This window comes from Ursus arctos, unplaced genomic scaffold (genome assembly GCF_023065955.2).
Source record: "Ursus arctos isolate Adak ecotype North America unplaced genomic scaffold, UrsArc2.0 scaffold_8, whole genome shotgun sequence".
Classification (NCBI taxonomy): domain Eukaryota; kingdom Metazoa; phylum Chordata; class Mammalia; order Carnivora; family Ursidae; genus Ursus; species Ursus arctos.
The window spans coordinates 57,593,404-57,621,141 of record NW_026623100.1 but is presented as its reverse complement, the minus strand read 5'-3'; positions in this window follow the sequence as shown (position 1 = coordinate 57,621,141).

Below are 27,738 nucleotides of genomic sequence, written 5' to 3'. Positions count from 1 at the left end.
CCTGTAAGATATTAACGCATGGTTGATTGTTAACCTCTCAACAATATAAATGTGACTTATCTTGACATAGAATATTATGGGCATATAAAAATAAAGGGCATTAGCTGTGAATTTCTGAATTATTTAGATTGTTATTATGATTTCATTACTTGGATTCAAAAGGGGACTTTATGGATCCTCCAGATCAACTACTTTATTTTCCAGAAAAGAAACCAATTCCCAGTGAGTTAGTGGCAGAACCAGGGCGAGAAACATAGTGTCTTGATTCCCATTTCAGATTTCTTTCCACTCTAACATACCTTATTTTCCGAAAATAAAAAGGTGAAAGAATATAGTTTCCCTCCGTTTGCAAAAATAGGTCCTATTTACAGAGGTAAACTATAAGGGAGAAGTTTTAAACAGCCGTGAAATATTATTAGAACACCAATATGGGGTGAAAAGCAGGGGTTTTTTTCCTTCAGTTAGATGGGATTGGGAGTATGTAATAACTCCCATTACACAGACTGTAGTTTTCAATAAAGAATCTCACTTCTGAAAGGGAAAGTCACACTAAATATCCATTTCATAGGTTATCATGCAGATTTTTAATTGTCACAGTTTATTAACATTGCTCATTCAGCTATTCAGTCATGTTCTCCTTGGTAGCAAAAAGGTAATTCCCTGGATAGCCTCCATGTTCGATGTCATTAACCATTACTCACTGGAATTTACACTATGTTTAGCAGTATTCCGTGTACACAGATCCCGAATAAATAGTATCTCTGCCACCAGTCAGCTAGCTAGCATCCCAGCCTCTTAACAGCCTTAGAGTTGCAGCCACGGATGGATTGTTTGTGCTCCCAGGAGCAACCCTCCACCTGTGCCGAGGTCTCAAAGCCTCACACTTCTGCCTCAGCAATGCTGCAGCTTTCAGCAACCTACAAACGCTGCAGCTTTTTCCACCTAAAACATTAAAAAAATTCTTTGATCCTACATCTTTCTCCAACCGTCACTATATTTCTCTGCTCCACTCTATAGAAAAGCTAGGGAATTCTGTTGCTTTTCATTCTATTCCTTCCCTCCCTCCTCTATTAAACCGTCACCAACCAGGCAGCTCTGTCACAGCCACTAATTGCCTCCCCATCTAGTGGTCAATTCCCAGTCGTCGTCGTCGTCGTCTTCTTCTTCTTCTCCTTCTTCTTCTTCTCCTTCTTCTTCCTCTTCTTCTTCTTCTTCTTCTTCTTCTTCTTCTTCTTCTTCTTCTTCTTCTTCTTCTTCACCTTCTCCTTCTCCTTCTCCTTCTCCTTCTCCTTCTCCTTCTTCTTCCTCCTGAACAATATTTGATTCAAGTGATCATCCTTCCATCTTGAAACACATTTTTCACATGGTTTCCATGATACCATAATTTTGGTTTTCCTCCTTTTCCTTCTGGTCTCTTTTTTCTCGGTCTCTGCTGGATTCTTTGCATATCCCAATCTTTTAGTAATGTTCCTGCATGTAGTCATCTCAGTATTTCATGTCTCTATCTACCCTCTCTTCCTTAATGATCACCTTCATTTTCATGGCTTTATGTACCATCTGTACAACTCCCAAATTTATATCTCTAATGCAGATTTCTGAATGTCTCTATGAGATCCAGAATCTGATATCCAATCTTTATTTAATATTCAATAGTTCTCTTGGCTGTCCAATGAACATCTCAAAAGTAGTTGGTCAAAAATATAGCTCCTAATTCTCAGACCTAAGAAAACTGTACACTTCCCACACAATCTTCCCCGTCTCTAAAAATGATTACTCAATCCTTTTGGCCATAGTGGCCCCTCACTGGTTTCTAATCACCCTGTATAGGAGTTATACCCCTTGCCCTGACAGAATCTATTCTCCTTACCTGCGTAATTTTTTTCTCAGGCACTTATTACTACCTGATATATGGATGTCTGAATGTAAACTTCATGAGGGAAACAACTTCTATTTTGCCCACTGCTACATCCTGAAATCCTGGAACTCTGTCTTACAGCAGGGACGTAAAGGTCTGCTCAGTGAAAACTATCATTTAGAAATAAATATCTCTTAACACAGTTCTGTATAAATTGGAATCCACCATAATTTCTTTAACCCTTCATATCCTCCTGAGTCCTTCATTTTTCTCTCTACACCTGCCCTTCCAGCCACTCATACTGATGGCCAAAACTTGAACGGTATCATCACTCAGAAATGTACTACCTCAGAAACCTCCAGCATCCTGTTCTCTGTCCATAATCTTTTCTTCCTCTAGAGCTGTCATGCTTCCATCTCCTTTGCAGCTTCTCCCCAGACTCAGAGACCATAAGTTCCTTGGTCCTCCACTTCCAGTGGTCTTCCTTCCTGGCCTTACCTCCTTATTCAGCCTGGATTGCATGATTATGGCCGTGAACAGTTTAGTCCCCTTGCATTATTGAAACTCCCTGTTGTGTTTGGTCTTTAATATTCCAAGTCTCTGATTTAAAACAATGTACTTCCAAACCTAAACAGCCCTGCAGAAGCTCAGTCTCTAAGTCAGATTGCCCAGGTTCAAGTAAATAGCAGTATGTAGATACAGGCAAATTCCTTAGTTTCAAAAGCCTTCCTTTTCCCATTGAAATAATAATTGTACTTCTTTCAGAGGCTACCTAAATGAGCCAATCTAAGTAAAGTGCTTATCACAGTAAGTTACTATTACCATTATTGTACCCAAACTGTTGAGCACAGCAAAAGAATATCATAAAACCACCATCCATATTAGTGCCCCTACAATGTGTGGACCCTCCAGTCCTACTCAGCAATGTATTTTTTGATCCTTAGTTATCTGCCCCTCTCATTTTGCCAACCCCTTTTGGAATCTTGACCTTCTCATCAAGCACTTAACTTCTAAGAGTATCTATGTATCCACCCATATTTTCCTCTTCCTTCCAGTCTCAAGGCTGAAGAATCATCATTTTATTCTAGGACAACTTGTATGTTGCTCTTGATACCTTGAACTCTGATCAGTTACTCCTTCCTCCTCATCCTTGGTCTCTTCTTCCCTCCTGGCACTATTCCTCAGCTTATTAAATAATCAGACTGATCCTACACATATTTTTTTTAAGGCCCCTTTACTCTGTGATCTCATTTAGATACTAACCTCATGATCTCACATTCTTTTCAGCCATGCTTTTGGAAAGAGTAGTGCCATCTTACATTATCCATTCTTGATTTCCCACTAAATTCTTAACTCTTTAAACTTATATTTGTGGCATTTTCCATAACTACTATTCTTGAACACATGATTTAAAGGTCGTGTAATATCTTCCAAATTTCCACATTGTTTTGATATTACAATCTCACACAATAGAAATACTTTTTTGGTGTAATGAACTAGTAATTATTTCTCTTGATAAGGATAGTGGAGTCAGTGATTATAGTCTTTCCAGCCCCGTTTTGATTCATTCTTTTCACTTAAAGGTTTTGCATTTTATTTTCAATGAAATAAGACCAGATACTTTCTTTTGCATTTTGGTCACAATGTAAATCCTACCCACTTAAGGTAGTTATTGAATATTTATTAAACAAATAAATTAGTAATAAACCCTAGTTAGAAAATTTTATAAATAGACTCAATACTTGTGAAGATTGATAATACATTGTGAAGATTGATTTTTATTTGCAGTGCAGCTCTATGGGACTGTTCATTAAATAAAAGAACTCCATGACAATCATTATGAAAGTTCCTTTTGGGGCAGCTATGAAGTACTAAACCCATCAGTCACTTTAGCCAAGTAAAATTCATCAAGTAGTTAATTGGCACAATAAGAAGAAAAAGATTGATTGATTTTCCACCTTTTCAATAAGTTAATTTTACTTTGTGAAATAACCTTTTGAAGAGAGCTTTCTGAAGCTTCAGACATTGGCTTTAGACTGTTCATCATTCAACACTTTCTAAGTTAGAAGTGGAGACTGCAAGAGACTCATTTGGCAGGAAGGGAAATTACTTGGAGGAGTGGAGTGTGCCAGTCAATTTGTCAGGTGCTTTCTCATTAAGGATTTTAGAGATAAGGGTCAGTCTTTGAGCTAAGAACAGATTCTAAAAACACACACTTTCCTATTAAATGGTTTCACAAAAAGCCAAATTCCAAACCATTTGGAACTCTGAAGATAAGGATATACACATTGCCAAGTTCCTATCAACTGAGCTGCCATTGTTATTAATTATTGTAATAATGGCTCACACACAAGAGGCATTACCCGACATGCATTGACTCAGTCCTTTATCAACCACAAATGGAGAGACCACAATAATAACAGATGTAGGGAAAATGTAGCAGTCCCTTTCCATCAAGTGACTTCTGTTATGAATAATTAAAATTTTATTTTCAATTTAATCCAACTGATCTTGGTTTCAAGTTTTTCCCTTAATTGAAAATGTACAACATTGATAAAATTCCTTAGTTCAACCTTCTATAAATATATGAAGGGAACCATGGGAAATGCAAAGATGCACAAAGCCGGGCCCCACTCTCAAAGTATTTAATAACCAATAGGGAAGCTATATAAAAAATACTATAATACAAAGTAGTATATGATTGACATGAGAAGTACAGAGCAACTTTATGGATTAGGAGAGGATGGGATCTCTTTCAGCTGAGAATCAAGGAAAGCCAAAGAACTCTTGTTGCAATGGCTAGAACTTGAGGATTAATGGTTAGATCTTCAAGAGGAAAGTGCATTCAAGTGAGGGGAACAACTCTGAGTTTAAGAACCTTGTGATATTTAGCAGGTGGTGAGTAGACAAGTTTGCCTGGAAGACAGGTTTATTTAAATGAGTGGGAGATGAGAATGGAAAGGTAATTTTGGAGTATATAGGGTAAAAAAGTCTAGAAATAGGGCAATGGTGGTAAAAATCAAATGAAAGGGAGCTTTATTTTCACATATATGAAAGGTAATTCCTGAACTTGTAGTATGTCCCCACAGATATAAAACCAAAGTGTTCACAGTCATTCCACAGTTCTGCAGATGCTTCTTTCTTGATATTTTTCTGTCTTCATTTGCCTTTGTGGTGTTAACATCACAGTCACTTCTGAAACATTATTTATGGGCTAAATTCAGGTTATACTCATACTCACACCCTTCTTTTTTGTTTGTTTTTAAAATAAGCTTTTTATTTTAGGATAGTTTTTGATTTTACAGAAAAGTTGCAAAGATAGTACAAAAGTTCCCATATACCCAGCACCTAATTTCCTCTGTTGTTAAGATTTTGTATTACTATTGGGGCAGCTGGGTGGTTCAGTCAGTTAAGCATCTGACTCTTGATTTCAGCTCAGGTCATGATCTCAGTGTTGTGAGATTGAGCCCCATGTCGGGCTCTGTGCTGAACTTGGAGACTGCTTAAGGTTTTCTCTCTCCTTCTCCTGCTGCCCTGAACCCCATGCACACACACTCTCTCTCTCTCTTTTCTCTAAAAAAAAAAAAAAATTATATTAGCATGGTACATTTGTCACAATGAGTGTCACAACCAATACTGATACATTATTACTAATTAAAGTCCATGCTTTTTTCAGATTTATTTAGTTTTTACCTACTATTATTTTTCTGTTCCAGAGTCTCATCCAGAGTGCCACATTGTATTTGGTTGTCATGTCTCCCCTACCCTGTGACAGTTTCTCAGACTTTTCTTGTTCTTGATGACCTTGAGTAGTAGTTATCATCTATTTTGTAGACTATCCCTTGATTTAAGTCTGTCTGGTATTTTTCTAATGGTTAGACAGAGTTTATGAATTTTAAGGAGTAAGACTACAGAAGTTAAGTGCCATTTTTATCACATCATATCAAAGGGCACTTACAATTGCTGATGTTAAGCTTGATCACATGGCTGAGGTAGTGTTTCTCAGGTTTCCATACTATAAAATATTCATCTTCCCCCCTTTTCCATACTGAATGTTTGAAAGGAAATCCTTACATTTAGCCCACACATAAGGGATAGGGGAAGAGTCAGAGTTATGGTCCACTTTCTTGAGAGTGATGGGAAGTATCTATATAAATTATTTGAAATTCTACACAGAGATTTGCATATTCCCCCTCATTAATTAACTTATTCAATCAAATATTTATGTCAGAATAGACTCATGAATATTTGTTTTGTACTTTGGATTATAACCCAATACTATGTTATTTATTTTGTTGTTCAATTGTTCCAACTTCAGCCATTGGGAGTTCTTTCAGTTGGTTCTTGCATCCATTTGAAAAACCCCATTGCGTATTTTTTCTTGGGCACTTTCTTATTTTTTAGTACTACAACATGGTCCAGGCTCATCTTGTGTATTCCCTGCTCCTGCTTTTGAGTTAGCCATTTCTCCAAATAGCCCTGGTTCCTATTATTGGAGAAAGGTATTAAAAACCAAGATATGGACTCAGATATGGACTCTGGGTGTGCTCATTGCTACTGAGTGTCATTGCTTCCAAGCCTTCTCAGCAAACAGAACTTGGAAATATATGTCTTTATACTAACCCATGTATAAACACATATCTGTAATTGTTCTATATTTAGCCATATGTATCTGTATAAAACTAACGTGAGTTCATTATCAACGTACCCCTTCATAATCCAGTACTAAATGATTTTTTCTAGTCTTCCTCCTTTATGTATCTGTAACCTTCTACTCCATCAGTAGCTCCCACCATCCAGACATTTATTTACATATTTTTCAAACCTAGTATACATGCATAGTAATTTCAGAATTGTTAAACTCTTCTCGTATGAGAAACAAGTTTGTTAACAAGACTGCAGTGCTTATGTATAGTTCCTTTTACTTTAGTCTTAAAATCTCCACTCATTCCCATAGTTACTTAGGTCACCATCATATTTTAAAATTAATAAATTGTTTTTTAGCCTTACAGAAAAAGTGAGCAAGAGGTGGAACACTCCCATGTATCTCTTCCCTACATTCCCACACACAGTTTCCCTATTATTTCTCGATTGTTAACATTTTCCATTAGTGTGATACAATTGATGAACAAATATTGATATATTATTATTGACTAGAGTCCATAGTTTACATTAGAGTTAGCTGTGTATATTGTACAGTTTTATAGGCTTTGACAAATGTATGTCATGTGTCCACCATTACAGTATCATACAGAATAGTTCTACTGCCCCTAAAAATATCCCCTGTGCTCTTGACAACCAATGATCTTTTTATTGTCCCTAGTTTGTTTATTGTTTTACTTTTTCATATAACTTTTTTAAATTGTGGTAAAATATACATAATGAAATTTACCATTTTAATCACTTAAGTATACAATTTCTTCTCATGCATCTTTAATTGTAGTAAAATATACATAATATTTTAAGCATTTGTAATTTTAAGCATTTGTAATTATATAATTCACTGACATTAAATACATTTACAACGTTGTATAACCATCACCACTCTGTACTCAAAACCTTTTCATCATCTCCAACAAAGACTCTGTACCCATTAAACAATAATTTCTCCACCTTTCCCCACTTCAGTGAGCTTATATCACACATTTCCAGTGATATGGTTAGATTCCTTTGTAACAATCTGCTTTCCAGACTGGGATCCCTTAACCTACTAATTGATTTTTTTTATTTGCATACAATAAGGTTCACTCTTTGTGCTGTAAAGTTCTATGGGTTTTGATAAACGCACAGTGTCATGTATCTGCCATTACAATATCATAGAGATAGTTGCATTACCTTTAAAAAGAATCCCCTGGGCTTCATCTGTTCAATCCTATTCCCTCCCCCAAACCCCTGATAACCACTAAGTGATTTAATGTCTCTATACTTTTGCCTTTTCCAGAATATTATTAAAAAAAAAAAACACAATCATAGAGCATGCAGCCTTTTCAAACTGGAGGATATTTTTCACTTAAAAATATACATTTAAGGTACCTCCACGTCTTTTTGTTGCTTGATAGCTCATTTATTTTATCACTAAGCAATATCCCATTGTATGGATTTACCACAATTTATCCATTCACCTACTAAAGAACATTTTAGCTGCTTCCAGTTTTTGGTGATTATGAATAATACTGCTATAAACATTATTGCACAGGTTTTTGTGCGAACATAACTTTTCAAGTCAGTTGGGCAAATATCTAGGAACACATATGGTGAGACCATGTTTAGCTTTGTCAGAAACTGCCATTCTGTCTTCCAAAGTGGCTGTACCATTTTGCATTTCCACCAGCAATGAATGAGATTTCCTACTGATCCACATTCTCATCAGCAACTAGTATTGTCAGGTTTGGGGATTTTAGCTATTCTAATAGGTACACAGTGGTATCTCATGGTTGTTTTAATTTGCAGTTCCTTAATAACAGTTGATATTGGGCATCTTCTCATATGTTTATTTTTCACCTACATATCTTTGGTGAGGTGCCTATTCAAATCCTTGCCCATTTTTCATTGGGTTGTTTGGGGGGGGGTTGTTTAGTTTTAAGAGGGTTTTATGTTTCTTTAAAGTTTTCAATGTGTACTTCTGCATATTCTGGGTATTTATTAGATATGTGATTTGCAAATATTTTCTCCCAGTCTATGGCTTGTCTATTCATGCTCTTAACAGTGTATTCAGCAGAGTTCACTTGTTTTTAAAACTTTGATTTAATTAGTAATTCAACACTGACAAAATTCAGCCTTGTTTTTGTACAGGACTACATGTAATTTTACACTTGTTGACATCTTTCAATTATTCAAGTTTTAAAAGTCTGTTCAGATGGAGTTAGTTTCCCAACAATATCCTTAACTCAGATTGGTTCAAAAAGTCAGGAAACTAGGGAGAACCCACCACGTAGAAGATCACAGCAACCTGTGGGTCCTCAACAATGACACCATTCTTTCCCTCCTACTGCTCATTTGGGACTATATCAAAGGAGGAAGCTTGCTTGTTTCTGAGGGTCATCTCCAAATACTATTCCATCAAAGAAAAACAAGAAGCCGGTGAAGTGAAAAGAAAATAGATTCCATACCATTTAAAACGATTGCACTAATTTTATGTAGCGGTAAACACCAATTTATTCAGCAGTAGATTTCAATTATGTTTCTAATTTGCAAATGTTGCCCTCCAGTAGATCTCAAATTAGAGGGCTAAGCACTAAGGAATGGCAAGACAATGACTTTGCAATTAGAAATTCTTCTAAAATATTCAATTAACTGTTTGGGAAAGCAATAAATGTTCACCTTATTTATTGGTAAAGGACATATATGAAATGTGATTTAGATTGGATTCATAACTGTGTTTTCTAGACTGGTTATGATCTATTTTCAATGTAGGGGTATCTGGTTATATCTGAATCTGCTCTTGCACACAAATGTCTAGCTATTCCGTTGTTCATACTGTCTATGTACCTATCCCTTAGGTTAGAGCCCTGTTGCCAGCTGCTGACACACCCTCCACCATCCCTTCTATTTTTTTTTTTTTAAGATTTTTATTTATTTATTTGAGAGAGAGAGCACGGAGAGAAGCAGGAAGAAGCAGACTCCCCACTGAGCAGGGAGCCCGATGCAGGGCTCAGTCCCAGGACCCTGGGATCATGACCTGAACTGAGCCACCTGGGCGCCCCTCCACCGCCCCTTCTAACAAGCATACTGGGAATGAAAGATATAACATATCTTTCACATATAACATATTCAGACATATCTTGAATATTTATTTGTATCTTTATTTTCATGAAAGTGGAATGATGTCCTATAAACCTCATATTATGTGACATCTTCACCGTAGTTTCTTGGAAAATATTTAGGAATGGATGGATGAAAGCAGGAAATGAGTCAGGGAGAGAAGGAGGGAAGGAAAGGGGAAAGGAAGGTTGTAGCTAGAAGACAGACATGGAGAGCCTTTTCTCTCTTTTATAAGCACCTACCTGGAGACTAAAGCAAACTTGTGTTTCTTAATTAGATCAGTCAAGATTTTAAGAAATCTAGAACACATTAGTATGGTGTAGCATGGAAGTTAGCTGCCTCTCCTAGGCATAAATGCCACCTCATCATTTGTCTTGTTATCACCCTCAGTGCTTATGGTGAAATCTGGGCAAAACTTTGAGGGCTTCAGATTTTCTGAGCCCTCCACGTGCTTCTATCACTTTTCTAGTAATGCAAAGCTCACCACGTTCCTCTACAGCCCCCTTACAAAACCTGCAAACGATCTCATAAGCAACATGTGTGCATGTGGCTGCAAGGAAACAACACAGCCTTCACTCCAGCCGTCCAAGTTTGTTTTCACCAGAGATCTCAATTCCACCAAGTCCTGTAGAAGAAAATTTAAATTCCAGAGAAGGGCGGTTTTTGTTTTTTGTTTTTTAATTGCATATGGGTTTGGGGACAATACTGGAAAAATTTCCCTTCACCCTGAAATCGTATTTTTCCCAAGCCGGTGCTGAAGTTCGGTTGTTTTCCAGGTTGTTGGATTAGGCGGGATCCCAAAATGGGTCTTTATCATCAGAAAGCTCAGGGCTTGGAGAGGGTTTTTCAGGATGAAATGGGGCCAAAGGACCATTTATGTACTGGAATTACTGGTGTCCTGGCATCACATCCCTGAGAGTTATCTGGTTTCACAGACAGGAGGTTCTTAGACCTGAGCCAGCTCACCAAATAAATAAGGCTTCAAGAACATGTAGCCTCGTGGGCATGCCCTGATCTTGCCCTTCTCTCCTTGTTTGACCTCAGTTCCATTGCACACTGTAATCTGCTTCCCAATCTCCTTTTGGGCCTGTGAAAGGAATTTGTTTTGAAAAATTCCCTCTAAACAAGTAAACTGTCATTAAGACTGTGGAATGCAGTTCATTCTTTCAAAAAGTATTGACTGACTACACACCAAAGCTAGGCACTGTAGAAAGTAAGAGCTTAGACAAAATTCCCGTCCTTGAAATACTTGTATTCATAAAAGATCTTGCAGTTCAATGGGGATATTTTATTCATTTATTAATTCATTACTCTCTCACTACAGGCATTTTCTATTTCCAATGTGCTATGATTTATGTGAGGTAACAAAAAAAAAGGGTTTTCTCTTTCTTCCATCTTTCGTCAATTGTTTGCTTTGTTCAAAGCGAATACAATGCTGTTTCAGTCAAATCACATTTGCTTCTATACAATGTAACTGTCCTGTCAAAATTATTGTATTATTATGGAAGTTAGTAAATATAAATAAAATGCATTTTCAAAATAAAATGACATAAAACTCATTTTATTTTCCTATTTCCCCCAGGAAGTATGGATTTCCCAGCAAAGTACTCTTTTCTTTTCTTTTTTTCTCTCTTTAATTTTTCTGTCTCTCCGTTCCCTATTCAAGAGCATAATTACATCTTAACAGCAGTCTTTGAAGCCCTGACTGGATCAGAGGTAATCAGTCATGGACACTTTGGCAGGAAACCTCAAGGTTCAGGGCAATGCATGTCTTCTGCTTCCTCTCCAGAGATAGTGAGTGATCTTGGAGGTGTTTACATATTGTGAAATCCCTAGAAATGGAAAATCCGTGGGTCACTTAATCATCACATTCTATATTATGTGGCTTCTTTTCCTTGAACTTCTTTCTGGAACATTGTATTAAGTGTGTACAACATGGGAGTAGAACTGTGCTAAGTGTTCACTAGGGTGTAGATTTCCCCTGCTATTGATGGACTCCAAGTGCAAAATGAGGAACCCTCAAAATGGCCTACTTAATCCTTTATGTTAGAATCTTCTTTAACCCTAGGCTTATATATTTTAGAAAGCAATTCCTCTATGGATGTTTGATGTGTAAATATAAAAAAGTACTGAAAACAACTGTCCCTCCCCAGTCTGTGGGTCTATTTGTATTTGAAATAAAACCTAAAAATTTAGTTCAGCAGGATCTTTATTGGATTGGCCAGTGCTGTCTAAAATAAATGTTTCTCTTGTCAATTTTTCAGTGAACTTGTCAAAACCAAATAAAGAGATTTTCAGTGATCTTCATTCTGTGTGTAAACACAGTGCAATTTATTCACTAAAGGAAACTGCTTCATGAAAATAAAATTATTACTGTGCCAACTAGTTTTTTCAAAGCTCTCTTTAGGCCTATGAAATTTTTTTGCAGTGCATTTTGTTTTTTGAAAGATGCTGGCGATTTCTTCCTGCAGGTAATGTGAAAGTAACAGACTCTGATCTATGTGACTACAAGGAGACATAAAGCATAGTTCGACCCTTCCTGGCCACCTCTTACTTCAATCAATATTGCAATTATAACCAAACATAATCAAATCATTTGGAGTGTTAAGACCCAGAAGATTGCAAAAGGCACTCTGTAGGGGGTGTAAGGGTTCTTTTGATTCTCGCAGATTGACTGGGGAGCTGCCTCATCTCAATGCTTCAAACTCTAACTGAAACCACTCCAAAAGGAGAGAAATGGGATATTAGGAAGCAGATGACCTTTGAATCTATTTACACCTCTGGGCAGACACAGCAGTGAGGCTGTGAGGAGCTGTGAAGGCTATTCTTCAATAGGAATCTTGTGTCGCTTGCACCTGCTTGAAAGACGGGAAGAGCCACAGGAAGGTTTTCACAGTGTTGGCCTTCTATCTTCCAGAAAACTCTGCCCCCAAACAAAACAAACAAGAAATCTTTTACTTTGCTCTGCTTTGTTGCATTTTTCAGGAATAGGATCATCCTATCATCTTGCTGTATTATTTTCTCCAGTAAGCAGACCCAGTCTCTGAAACCTGTCAAAAGCACTGTACTAGTTAGCCATCAAGTCACTTCGATTAGATTCAATAAATAAGGCAGTAAACATGGCTTATGGTTTATTAAAAGTACAATTGATTACACGCTGAAATATTCAGGGACCTCTGAATAAATCTACTAGTTAGCAAATTCAATATTTTCAGACAGGGCAAATTTATCCTCTAAGTACGCTGCAAAAATGAAAACGCTCTCCTTGTAGCCTTATATGTTCACTCTTAATGGAGTAAGAGCCAAAGACTTAAAGGGGAATTCAGAGGCATTCTTCAAATAAGACTAACTTAACTCCAGTTTGAAATATCTGCATCTTTACTCTTGAAACTCTCCCAAATGAAAGATTCAAAACCCCATTAATCTATTCCTGTGTCTCATAAAAACAATTAAGACAGTCTTCCTATTTAACTTAAATCCTTTCTTATGTAATTATGATCTTTGGAAATGAAGAGAGTGTGAGCCAGGAAGAGTCGTATTGCAAAGGTGTGTATTGATCTAGCTCTCCATTTCTGCAGTGTCTGGTTCTTTTATATAAAGCCCTGTACCTTTCCACCAGAATGACTCTAGCTAAGGTCGTCTGTGAACTAAGTGAGTACTGTCATCCCCACAGCCTCTTTAAGTCCTCATCTGATTTGACCTCATTGCTGAATTTAACCAGCTCACCATCCCTCCTCACCTCACTTCCCTACACTACTGCAATTTGGATCTGTGATAGTTTCTCCTTATTTCCTGTTGCCTCCTGTGTCCTCTGTCCCTCATGATCTTGGGTGTTCAGTCCTCTGTCTTTACCCTGCTTTTCTTAGGTGATACCACCACCTCCAAAGACTTCATCAGTCAACTGATATTAACCCTTAGATCAATACCTTAGACTTAAATTTCTTTCTAAGCTCCACATGTATGCTGACTCCTGGAACTACAAAGAGTCTAACAACTATCTCACACCTAACAAGTTCATCTTCCTCTCCAAACCTGCTATGTCTTGATTAGTGATGTCACCTTCTATCTAGCTTTCCAAGCCAGGGACCTCAGAGTCACCTTAAGCATCTCTTACTTCCTCACCCTCCACATTAACTGGTAACAAATTACACTAATTCTCCTTCTAAAATGCCTTTCAATATATCTGTTCTTCTCCTTCCACTGCCACCTGGTTCAGGCTTTTAGTGGCTCTCACTTGGTCTGCTTTAATCACCCTAACATCATTCTTATACCCACCCACTCTCATTTCTGCCTCAAAGATTAGAGGAAAGTTAAAATTCACTTTACAAAACAAAAACGGAACAGACAGAATTTCTTTGATGGCTCTCTTTTGCCTACAGATACAAATTCAACCAACCTGGGTCGAGTGCATTAGACACTGTAGTTGGTGCCACTGCATGCATTATGTCTAAAGATATCATACTGGAAGTTAGGAAAAGTGGGTTCTCATCCCACATATGGGTCCATATACTTCTTCTCCAGTCCTAAGTTTTACCATCTGTAAATGAGAGGGTTGGATTGGATGATTTCAGAGGATCTTTCCATTTCTTTTTTTTTTTTTAAGATTTTTTATTTATTTATTTGACAGAGATAGAGACAGCCAGCGAGAGAGGGAACACAGCAGGGGGAGTGGGAGAGGAAGAAGCAGGCTCATAGTGGAGGAGCCTGATGTGGGACTTGATCCCAGAACGCCGGGATCACGCCCTGAGCCGAACGCAGACGCTTAACCGCTGTGCCACCCAGGCGCCCTGATCTTTCCATTTCTGACATCTTTATGAGAAAGGCAGTTAAATATAATAAGTTCATGTCAGAAGACCAGTTGGGCTTTGGGATATCACTACAGATATTATGAGCTTAATTCTTATTTTAGTTCTATTAACTAACAAGTGTCTGTTTTTGGGGCATCTGTTCTTTGTCAGGCAGAGGGACTGATCAAAGCAGGAATCAGTTCTGATTCCCTAGGAACATCTGATCTAGTTGTAAAAAAAAATAGATTGGATTATTACTCAAAGAGGAGAACACCTATAAATCCATATTATTTAAATGAATGATTGAATAAACAGATAAATGGGGAGAACACATAACTCTCCCATGCAGGAGAATTCCAAATTCTGATCTATTTATTCTTATCCATAAGAAGGTAAAACTTAGCTCCCCACCCCTTGAGTGTGGGCACACTGCAATGTCAGGGTTTGGAAAGAGGAAGAAGGGCAGACTACGTGTGATCCGTGAGAAGAGGTGAGAAGAGGGTTATCCAGGTTATCCACCAGTCCAACAATATTGTCGGAGGATGGGTGAGCTTGGACTTGATAAAGTTTGGCATCAAAGTCTAAGTCAGTTCAATTTGGTACACAAAGCTTAAAGGCATAAACATGGATTCCAAGCAAGTTTTTAAGGCAGTTGGGATGAAAACATTGTCATTCAGTGCAGGATAAACAAGAGGTAGAGGTAAATTCATTAAATCTGGGCTAGGTGATGCTGAGGACAGAATCCAGGCTCCTCACAGAGACCATCAGCAGTGACAGAAAAGGTGAGAGCTCCATCCAAGCAAGCTGGAGTTAAGTCTCCAATCCTTGCAAAAGAACTGAGATACTAAACCAGAACCTGGGACCAGACCAACAAGGCAGGGCTTAGAGAGAGCCAGAAACCCCATAAAGATGTATCCGTGAGCTTACTTTGGCCTCACTGAACATCAGACTGCATAAACATGTCTAACTTAGACCCCACTGATTGCTGGAGAAGAGATTCCCCAAGTGTCTTTGATCTGTTCAGCACCGGATTAGATGCTAGGCTGTCTCTGTCCATAGATGGGCAAGGCTCAAAAGGCCAGGGCCTGGCAAACAGGGTCTTTAGCCACACAAGGGAAGGATGGATCCCAAGCAGACACAAAGAGTTAGATTGGAGAGTTTCTGTGGCCACCTCACAACTCTAACTCTACCCAGCACCCACTTATAGGGAAGAGACCTACATAAAATGAGTATATAGTAAGATTCAAGCAAATAGAGATATAAGCCAGCTTTTCAAATAATCAGTGTTTTGAGTCTCTCTTGCTAAAGGACAGCATCATCTTCAAAACATTCAGTGTTAAAAGGAAGGAAGAGGAAAAATTGATTTTTCTCATCATATAAAAAGAACTACAGAAAATTAGAATAGAATACATAGCTGTACTCTAATTTTGGCCAAACAGATCCTTATTGTTTAGAATGCTTGTTTCAAATAAAAACTGCCCTTAAGAAAGAAAGAGATTTGCCAACCATATACCTTAAAGATTGTATCCTGTGTTAAAATATCAAATAAAGCCAAACAATCTGAGGGCTCATTCAGTTCTTTTAAAATCAAGCCAAACACCATTATTTTTTAGGGTCCCACAGAGATTTATCCAGGAGGAATATTCCCTTGACTGAAAGTAAAATGTTCACCCCCTGTGTCTAATTAGGTTTTCCAGGGCACCCGCAGACAGTGGCAATAGTCACACTGTGAAAATGAAATTAAGAGTCAGATCATTTTCTAGCAAGTTGAGAAGTGTGTCTGGCCAACCTAGAGAATACCTTTGTTCCCACAAGTTCTAAGATTTTCTTAGCAAGCAATCTCCATATTATTCCCTAAAGGGAAATTCCCTAAAAATTGGAGTTCTGTGGGCCTGAGGTGTGAGTGGGAGCAGATAGTACACATCCATTTGTAGTGCAAGACAAGGGATGAACAAGACGTTCTTTCTTCATCAGTCCCCCGAGGCGAGGGGTCATGGTGGCAGGTGTTAGCACATGTCCCTTGTACTAGAAGTGCTTGGGAGGTACAGAGAGGGCAGACAGGTTACAGCAGCCTCCATCTCAAACAGACCAGTTGCAGACTCTGTCCTAAGGTAACTTGGCTAAGTCATTTAGCATCTAACACCCTCTTTTGTCTTTTTTTGGTTTCCGTTGTAAAAGAATATATTTTGATTAGTTCATTTCAAAGATCAAAGATATTTTTGGTGCTTGGGGGAGATTGGAGGACAATGCCCTACTGCTGGTTCTCTTCATCCCAGTTCCCAGTGTAGGGTAGTCAACTATGTTCACATTTACCAAAAGGAATGCTTCCTGGAAAGGGATTGGAGAGGGATGATTTACTGAGAGGGGCTAAAATAATTCAAGGCACATGGATTTATACCAGAAGAACATCTGCTTTACAGATCCTCAGACTGGTACATAGGAATAGAAAGCTAGAATCTTGAAAGTAATGATACAGACTCTCAGTTTAATCAAGAAGATGATGAGACCCAAGTAGCTGTAGCTTGGTATGGATGGTTGTGTTGTTTTTTGGTTTTTGTTTTCAGTGGATCTAGAAAGTAACCTTGAAAGCTAATCTGTTCTTTAAGAAAAGAAACATGTATTGATTTATGGGCTGCCCCAAACATAGTTTTGTAGTTCTCTAGTTACCTGTGAATGTTGCATATTTACTTCTATCCCATCTGCTCTTTAAGAACTGGAAGCTCCTCTAAGGGAAAGAGGAAGCTGTTTTTGATTCTGATGAATATATGCCAACTCCTCAGCGGGGGACCCTGAGAAAACACGCTAACCATTTGCTTGCTTACAGCTTATCACTTGCTATTGTTCAGTCTTTCAGAAATTAAAGTCTTACATGCACTCATGAGCATAGAAAACCTTCGGTTTTATTTCCTTGTGATAGGATTTCTGGATCTGGGAAAAACTAGCAATTATTTCTTTTCAAAAGAATATTTAATTCTAATGTTCACATAACAAATAACAAATAAATAGTAAACAATGTTGACATAAACAAATATGATTTTTACTTTGAAAGAGGGCTTATAAGCCATAGGAATGAATAATATAAGTTCTTAGAATATACAACAGAGTCATGGATAATATGCATTTTTTATAAGTATATATTACAACATAAGTCCTTTTTCTTAAACTTATTTATATTCTCATCTCCTCAGTTTGTTCACTCTAGAGAGATCAATTAGCAAATCTCATCTTCTAAAATTAAATTCAGTTTCCATCTCTTTAAGAGATTATGAATAATATAGATATTAATTTTCAAATTTGTTGATTTCCAGCAGAATGAGGTGCAGAGAGGACCTTAATTTTCACACAATTGATTTTTAAACAACCCATTTCTACAAATAATTCTTTGAGAAAAGATTCATTAAAATTACATGGAAATAATACTGATGCATCATTATAAAAATATGGTTTATATAATATTGTGCACTCTTACACAAGTGTTATTCTCTTCAAAATAAAAATTTTTCTAAACTATAAGTTCCCCGGGGCATCTGAGAGGCTCAGTCAGTTAAGCGTCTGCCTTCAGCTCAGGTCATGATCCCAGAGTCCTGAGATTGAGCCCTGAGTTGTGCTTCCCCACTCAGTGGGGGGTTTGTTTCTCTGTCTCCCTCTGTCCCTCCCCCTGCTGGTGCTGTCTTTCTGGCTCGCATGCTATAATAAATAAATAAATAAATAAATAAATAAATAAATAAATAAATAACCAAACAAATAAATAAATCAATAAATAAACTCTTTAAAAAAATACTTATAAGTTCCCTACACAATTGTAGAGTCAAATAGCTACTTGTTCCAATAAACATTCACCCAGGGCTTTAGGAGGGGGTTGTAGATCATGTTGTTGTTGTCAGAGCAAGGGGTTGTAGATCATGTTGTTGCTGTCAGAGCAAAAGGTGCTTCCTTCCCAGCCAGAGTTCATATTAAGAAAGTAGCATGAGAAAGGAAGTGTGGTCTAGAAGAAGAACAATAGGATGTCTCTTGAAATGTCATATTTATTCTAAGACATTGTTTTTTTGATTTGTGACAATGGAGAAGAAAAGTGCTTTGGACTAGGATTCAGGTGAAGTAACTTGAAGTATAGTGACGATCAAATGGGCCATATGTGTTAGCCCCTTGCTGATTCCACTTTATGTTTGCATGGCATTTTTCAGCTTGTTAAGGAAAATAACTAAGGAATGAATTTTATCATTATGCAAATATACAAAGCTCTGGAAGACCTCTTTAAAATATTCTAAAGAATATGTAGCTAATCTTTTAAATGCTGAAGGGGTTAGGGACCATTGGAGGAAGGGGAAGATCTCTGCCCAGATTGTTTGGAAAAGTAGTGTCCTTCTGTCACTATGTGAAGAAGGTACAGGGAGATTGGGACCTAGAAGAGAGAGAATCGGGGCACTGGATTGTCCTCCCTGGGTTGCTGTAGGGCCAGTCTTCTTTAAAATTGAAAAGCTCATGTTTCTTCTAGATGAATTCAGTGGCCTTTTTAGAATCACCCACTTCTAAGACTGCCCTCCTGAGTAACCACTTCAAGCTTTTAAAACAGTATCATTTCTCTGATTATTCCCTTCCTTTAAGCACTGTCGTAGATTTCTAATGTAACAATAAATGATCAGATATACCTTTTTCCATTAAGTGCTACAAATCGAATTGGTTTCTTGGTTCAGCAGTGGTGACTAGCTTTAAAAAAAAAATCGCCAAATCTAAAGAAATATCACTGAGATAACAAGCACTGAAGGTGAATGTGTCCGCATAGAGGTGTTGATTCAAGGATAGCTTCAGGGAAATATTAGGCTCCATTTTTAGAATTTACTATTCACTGCGAGTAGATGGCACCTATTTTACTTACACTCAACACCAACCCTCAATGACACTTTGCTGTGGCCCTGGAACAAGAATTTTCCCAGCACAACTGGAATTTTCTTTTATCATTTGCTAGCTATTTCTTGAGGAGTCCTGAGACAAATGTCCACAATTAGCTCTTTATGCAACTATAGAGAGCAGAATACTGATCTTGCCATAAGAAGAACTGAAGTATTCCTATCACTAGTTGTGTGATGTTGGTGAGTTCCTTAAATTCTTCTCAGTTGCAAAATTTACTCCTGTAAAATCCTTAATACAATTACCTACCTTATAGGTCATAGGAGATGGAAGGTCATTAGGGATATACAATGACCTTATCTAACGCAGGGAGGACAAATTGATATCAACTTAAGTAACACATCTAGTTAACTTATAACTATCTGTAATGCTTAGGAGTTTGGAACCATATCCATGTTGAGCAGGAAAGAGTGCTATGGTTGACTAGTGATGTCTGTGATGAGAGCCAAGTATAGGAGTGGGGCATATAAATGACATCCCTGATATAAGGTATTATTTATTATTTAACCATCTTGGGTGGCATCTCCTTCCTTTATGAAGCCTTGACTGATTGAATCTAACCAGCCTATATCTATACCCTTATTCTGATGAAGAAGTCGGCTCTGTAAGTTTACTCAGTCAATGAGAAGTTATTTGAATAAAAATATCAATCGTAAGTGTAAATAGCAGCATGCTTCATTGTTCATTCTTAAAAAGCAGATAGTCTATGGTAAAACTACACAGATCAAAGACATCTAGCACAGTTCTTTTCTTAAAATGAGAAAACATCTTAATACTTGCATCTGTGTTTTCATTTTTTGTTTGTTGTTATTTATGGGCAGAGGGCAACATCTGACACTGTTTTCCTTTTCCACAATCAATGTGACTGTTTGATTTAAAAAAAGGATTCAGTGCAGTAGAGAATAGATGCTAGAGAAGTAAAGAAGGAAGTTTCAAATTAAAGAAGAATGGAGTGGGAATTATAAGGAAATGCAGATCAAAGTGATAGGGCCGAGGGGCGAAGAAGGGACAAAAGAAGTAGCAGATAAGAGCAGAAAGACCAAAGACAGGGTACAGAGCAGTTAGAAGGAAAGAAGTCAGAGAAAAATATGTTTTCATTTATGCTACTCCGGAAGGATATTTTAAAACATGATGTCACTTCCATGTCAATATAGCAAAGATATTTCATAAAACAGAGCTGTATTTCATTTTTCCATCAGGCCCAGATTATTGCCCCCCTGCAGATTTGATTTTTCTATTTTTTTAGCATGAGTTTTACAGAGAAATGCTGAAATGATTTACTTTCCAAAAAACTACAGCTTACTTAGGACACCCTTAAGAACATTCCTAAAATCAAGGTAATCTAATCTTACTTTCACTTTGTGTATCCCATAAAGCTATTTAATTCTGAATTTAAATTCTCTGAAATATCTGTTATCATATAAAGGGGAATCCCTGCCAAACCTGATCTCACACTTTTAAGAATTATAAATCTTTTCTTTTTTATGAACATCCAGGCAATAATGGCATCCTCGACACAGAAGCAATTTCACTTTATTTTTTTATTTATTTTTTTTAGATAGTAAAATTTTCTTTTAATGTAGTCAAAGATGGTCAAAGCACATCGTTTTAGCCTCTAGTAGCACCATGATGTTTATAACAAAAACAGGACACTGAGTTCCACCTCTCTCATTTCTGTTCCCACCTCAAGGAGGTGGCCATTCCAGCCCTCCTCACTGATTTTTCCTGTGGTAGTGACCCACAGAGTTCTATAAAGTCACCATATGCTTCTATGTCTTGATTTTTCCATTTTAGCTGTTACCTATTGACTTCCTATTATGGAAGATGGGGAATCAGCTCACTGAGAACCCGCCCCCCCAACCAGTGCAGACATGTACACTCACATAGATATGTCCACAGCCTCCTTCCCAAGATAGTGATGATTTCTGTGCATTATGATGATTATTCTCCTTCTTGTACATTTCATTTTTTTGTTTTAATACTTCATCTCTTTTACCCATTTAGATTTCTTTTTTTTAATAAGTTTTATTTTGTTATATTAGTCACCATACAGTACATCCCCAGTTTTTGATGCAATGTTCCATGATTCATTATTTGCATATAACACCCACTGCACCATGCAATATGTGCCCTCCTTAATTTCACTTTAAAATACCACTTTCCTTCATAAATTTGCAAATCCAAGCATAGCACTTTGGATCTTATTAGAAATACAAAAGAAGTTTACCATTATTTTTATTTTTAATTCTATTTGACTATTTCAGTAAATTGGAATTTGGAGAGTTCTTTTTTTTTTTTTTTAAGATTTTATCTATTTATTTGACAGAGAGACAGCCAGCGAGAGAGGGAACAAAAGCAGGGGGAGTGGGAGAGGAAGAATTAGGCTCCCAGCAGAGGAGCCCGATGTGGGGCTCGATCCCAGGACCCTGGGATCATGCCCTGAGCTGAAGGCAGATGCTTAACGACTGAGCCACCCAGGTGCCCCTGGAGAGTTCCTTGAACTACAAAACTTTTCTTAGAGAAGTATAGATATATGTTTCCCTTGTACCAAAGAATGAATCCCTACCATGCTCTGTGTGTACAACCCCAAATGGATTCCTTCCAGGCTCTGTGCATATGCGTATGTCTACACACACCCAGTTCAGTGTATGTGAGCCTCTGGGTCCTCACCCTGCCTCCCAGAATGTGATCCATTACGAAGCACAGTTCCTTAAACCATCTTACAGCCAACTCTCACCTCAACTAATGATAGGTTTTGCTGAATTGATTTATTTCCCAGGAGTGGGATCTGATAAAACACATGATATGGACTATATGTAATAGGCCTATAAACATTTACATGAACATATGGCCTGTTAAACAATGCAAGTGTTCATAGTAAGTGAAAGGCTAAAGAAATTAATGTATATCCATTAACTGGAATACTATGCAGCCATTACAGACCACATTCAAGTGTTTTTAAAGATAAAATTGGAAAAAATCAGGGTTCAAAATTGTATATACTTATAATTAGTATATTTATACACACAGTGTGGGGAAAATAAAATTAACTGTTATAAAAGGACCAAAAGGAACTAATACCATCACTGTGACTGGGTGGCTAGATTGTAAGTGATTGTTTTCCTTCTATGTTTCCATTTGTTTTCAACATTTACTTAAAAGAGGTTATGCAATTTTAATAGTATGCTTGTATTTTAAAATACTTAAGACTTTTTTTTTTAATTTTTAGGTGAACTTTTTTAAAATTTTTATTTAAATGCTATTTAATTAACATACAGTGTGTTATTAGTTTCAGAAGTAGAATTTAGTGATTCATCAGTTGCATATAACACCTGGTGCTCAGTACTTCAAGTGCCCTCCTTAATGCCCATCATCCAGTTACCCATTCCCTTTCCCATCTCCCCTCCAGCAACCCTCAGTTTTTTCCCTATAGTTAAGAGTCTCTTATGGTTTGCCTCCCTCTCTGTTTTTATCTTATTTTATTTTTCCTTCCCTTCCCCTATGTTCATCTGTTTTGTTTCTTAAATTCCAACATATGAGCAAAATCATATGGTATTTGTCTTTCTCTGATTGACTTATTTCATTTAGACCAGTTTTGTTTTTGGTTTCCTCCTAAATTCATCTTTTACTGTCAAATAAGAGAGGATCAAGGCAAATTATAGCAGTGATAAAAGAAACAAGAAGTGGGCATTCCAGTTGGGAACCTGGGATGAGATATGAAAGCTGCCATAAAGAGTTCTGAAATCAACCGGGTACAGCTGCAGGTTTATCGTTACATGGTCAAAGTTACAAACTGGGATTAGTCTACCTAGAAATGGAAACAAGGACAGAAGCCCAAATTTACAGCCAAAAAAAAAAAAAAAGGAAAGGAACAGGAGGCAATACACTGGCATATCATGGGATATCTCATATAATTAATAGAATCCCCATACTCTCTGCTTCTTTGGAGAGAACTAAGCTACCAGCCAAGACTTATGATCAAAGGGGCACTTAGCAATACAGAGTGCACTGAAGTACTCTTCCTCAGGGGTCATGGCAGCTTAGGATCACCCCATCAGAAACGAGGCAAACTCTTGGATGTCTTTTGACTTCAACTGAGCAATCATGCTGATGTTCAGGAGTTTGCTACTTGCATACTTACACTCGATGGCAATGAATTTGGTTAAGTTTTCACTTATTTTCACTACATTTTTGGCCATGTGCTACATGACTTCCAGTGCTTCATTTTCTGCATATCCAGTAAAACTGCTGCTTTAAGTTCCATTTTCCTCAGCCTAGAATCATCTGGGACAGGCAGGAAGCAGCCTTTGCCACCTTAGAAGGGTGATAGTGCATCTTTTCATAGTCAGTGAGAGCTCCATCAAATATGGGGAGTCAGCACCATATCCTGCCCTCACCTCTTCAAGTACACACATCTGTCAGCAGGGCCTTCCTACAAATACTAAGGGATGCAAGTCATAGTACACATCTGAATCTCATCCCAGGCACCCATCATGCCATGCAAAGCCTGACTGCTCTTAGTCCTCACTCAGGCTGCCTCTCCACTCAATCCAGCTGAGGTGTGAGGGAACCTCCAGATTAAAATAGAAGAAAGAGAGCAAAGGGCAGTTGAACCAAGGAAAACAATTGCAAAGCACAAAAGTTATTTTGATTTAGAATCTCTAAAATATCTAGAGAAAAAAATGAAAATTTCGTACCATTAGAAAATATTTTTGTGCCAATGCCAAATGCCCAGATGTTGCCATCTAAAGAGATTTGGATTTCTGTACATCATTGGAAAGTTATAGCAGTCTCTTTTCTCATCCTCTTATTTGTCGTGTTGACAAAACCTGAGCAATACTCCAACAGTCCCTGTTCTGTCCCCCCACCCCCTGCACATTTTGAGATACTGAATTTAAAACATTTAAATGCCATCCAATGGGGCGCTGATGTAGTCTTCAGAATTTCAAACCTCTTTATCAGTTCTCACAGATTATTCTGCATTTGTCTTTAATGCAGCATATCAGTTGAAGTAGAAGGGGAAAAACATGAGTAAATAATTTTCACTACTGAATCTCTTCCAGTCTGTGCCACATTGCACGTCATAAATGTATTCTCCTGGTCACAGTGACTTTTTTTCTGACTCTCAGGCAGATGTGATTCCATCAGTATAAAATCAGGTGAAAACCCAGCCATTTCATCTCCAAAACAATCTGTAAGTCTGCATATATGATGCCATTCCCTCAAGATCAGCTTCAAACTGGGCACTTCATCTGCAAGGCCATTTATGGTCCTGAAAGGGAACAAAATGGTGGCTCTATGACTATGTCTCACTGGGATCTCAAGGCCGCTATTTTTAAGCAGGGTCATTTTTGTTTGCAGGGGTGGAATAGATTTCCTAAAATGGAAGCTTAGCAAAACAGGATAATGAGTAGGCTCTGCCAATCTGCTATAATCTTTATACCCTGAAAGCCTAATTTAACTATAAAACTCAGAGTAATAACCACAAGTTATATATGAATGACAAGCTTGTAACTAAATTACTAAAAGGTTAATATTGCTATAAGCTTTCATCCCCAGCTATAAGGGCCTGTGCAAGAAGCCTACACAATTTTTCACTCTTTTCTGGGCACTACAGGTAGAAGAAAACTGTTTCCTACATAGAAAGTTTTGGAAGAAAGAACAAGTATTCTAAAGTTCAAGTGATAATTCTCCAAAGACCTCTGAGATTGAGATCAATTCCTGTAGAACTTTTACTAAATTCTAATCCCTCGCAAATCTATAGCTTCACATAGTTTGAAGTTTGATTGCAAGTGAAAGGAAACCTCAGTTCATTTGTATCCAGCTCAGAGATATTTTTAACAACAATTATTGTCAGAAACCCTGTGTAGACAAGCGCTGGACAGAACCAACATGTAGAGCTTTCTGCAGCAACAGATGTCAGAAAATGCCTGCAGCCATTGGGGTGAAATATCTCCTCTCGAAAGAGATAAATATGTGTTGTGGGGCGATCTCTTATCCAGGTTCCCAGTGTTAGATTACATAGCAAGTAAGAAACTTAGTTTGCAAGCTAAATTTCTAAGTGTCTCTCATAGCTGTGTGAAATAAAGTTCCATAATATGTTATAAGAATGTGCCATTTGAGATATTAATGACTTCGTTACCGCATGCAAAGGGACAAGTACACATTGGAGGTGAGTTGCGCAGAAAAGTAGAAACATGCCCTATTTTGGATTGCACTTATGCTTGTACTGCAGCAAGTTCTTGAGATAAATGACTTGAAAGATTTGAAAATTGCTTGGATGCTATAGATATTGGTCCTGAGAACATAGGGAAAGGTTTATTACGACACTCTACTGGGCCTAAAATAATGCTAGAAATAAATACAAGTATGTATGAGATGCATAAATGTGCATTAAAAGAACATTTTTGTGTAAATCTGAATATCAACCATGAGAAATGTTGAGCCCCAAGTTTGCCAGAAAATAAGTTATTATAGACAGAGGAGAATATACTATTAGGTTGTACGACATGGTAGAGATGTACAAGTTTTCTACAAATACTTTTAACCATGAAGAATTATTTCTATCTCTGGCACCTCCTCAACCAATGTGATATGTCCCACTGGAATTGATACAGTGTTCTGAAATTCCTTAAACCTACACCAGCACCCTGGAGGTTGATGGATTAAGATTCATTTTCTTATGGTGTATAGAGTGCTTAGGGGAGGTAGAAAAGAGGATATGGTTTGGGATTTGGCAGTATGACATTAAAGTAATGCAGAAAAAAAGGAAATTCTGTCAATCATCTATGTATTTGATATATTCTAGAAACCCTAAAACTCTAGACATTTAGAAATTTTTTTTTTTCATTATGAAGGCAAAAGATCCAGTCTCTAGTCTGAATGTTTTAGTCCCCCTCCACCCAGCTGTTTTGGGGAGGCCTAAACCCAGAGTTAAATTAAAACCTTGAATTACATTTCAAAAATCATAGACAAAGAATTTGCAACTATTTTTCTCCACATTAAAAATCACAGCTAGGATCTAAGCTCACAGAAGTGAGTGACTTCACTTTTAGTATATCCTTCACCTCTGAAGAGAAAAAACTGACTATTTTCGCATCATCTATAGTTTCATGCTTGAAACAGCACCTAAGGTATATTCATGAACCAGACAAGGCCTTATTACTGTTATACAATTCCATTTTGGCATCTACTCAGCCATGAAAGCAGTTTCATTTTTATGCGAAATATGCCAGATGGCATATGCATTCTATGGTTAAAACAAACACGCAGAACTCAATTCTACTGCAAGCACTTTACTGGAGGGAACATGTGGTCATGTGGTTGTGTTATCTGCACGTGGTACTTTAAGAGTATCCAAAGCCCTGTGTTAGAAGTTGGTTTCGTTGGCCTTTTGTTTGCTTGTTTGTTTGTTTGTTTGTTTGTTTGTTTTGACAAGGGAGGAGTATAGCTGGGGGAGTTACTGAGAATCACCCTGCTGATAACTGAACTGCCAAGTGGTAGTGATGTCTGGCCCAAGCAGAGCTTCTAAAGAACTCAGATTGCTATTTAAAAAAAAAAAATCCTGTAGGAGCTAATGCAGGTAGAATGGGCTGGAAAAAATATGCTGGATTGTCTCAGGATGGAGAATGAAGTCTCTTGATAATTTAATTAAACCATATACGATTTAAGAGCTGGGAGAGTTATTCTAATACAATTATTGCAAAAACAGAAGAGATTCAAAACTAATTTCCTTCAAAGAAGCTAAGTGTTAATATTGTCTTTATAAGGAGGAACAACATTAATAGAATGAAGGCTACATATGTATGTGAGACAAATATACCTATACGTAATAAAATTCAATTAAAGTGAACAAATATTGACCACCTGCTACCTTCCTAGCATTGTACCAGGTGAAATGGGAGATACATGACCTCAATTCACTTATAATCTTAGAGGAAACAAGTTTTAAATGCATAAAACAGAACTAAAATTGAATAGTATATTGCCAAATATGCAATAATAAGGGGTAATCTTAGTGGTGCTAGCCCAGTAAATTGCTACAAGTCCTTATGGAGATTTGAGGTAAGCCTTACCACTCTCAGTATCAGCCCCTTTTGCCAAACCCTGGAATAGGGTCAAAAGAGATCTAGTCTTTGTCCTCAGATCAAAGGTTGTCACCCTTTTGAGCTGAACTTGGAGCTTACCTGTCCTGGCTTATCTGTTCTAAATCCATGTCCAATCTGCCCACCTCTCTGCCCATTTACTAACAATTCAAGTCTTACTTATGCCTTCCCAGTTGCACATTCCCTGTAGAGGGATACTATTTGAAATTATCAATAGTCATTTCTATCCTGGCCGCAACAAGATTCAGATCCCACCCTATGAGCAAGGGAATGAGGGACCCATGAGGGCAACTGGAGCTTGAAAGAACTGGAAAAAGGAACC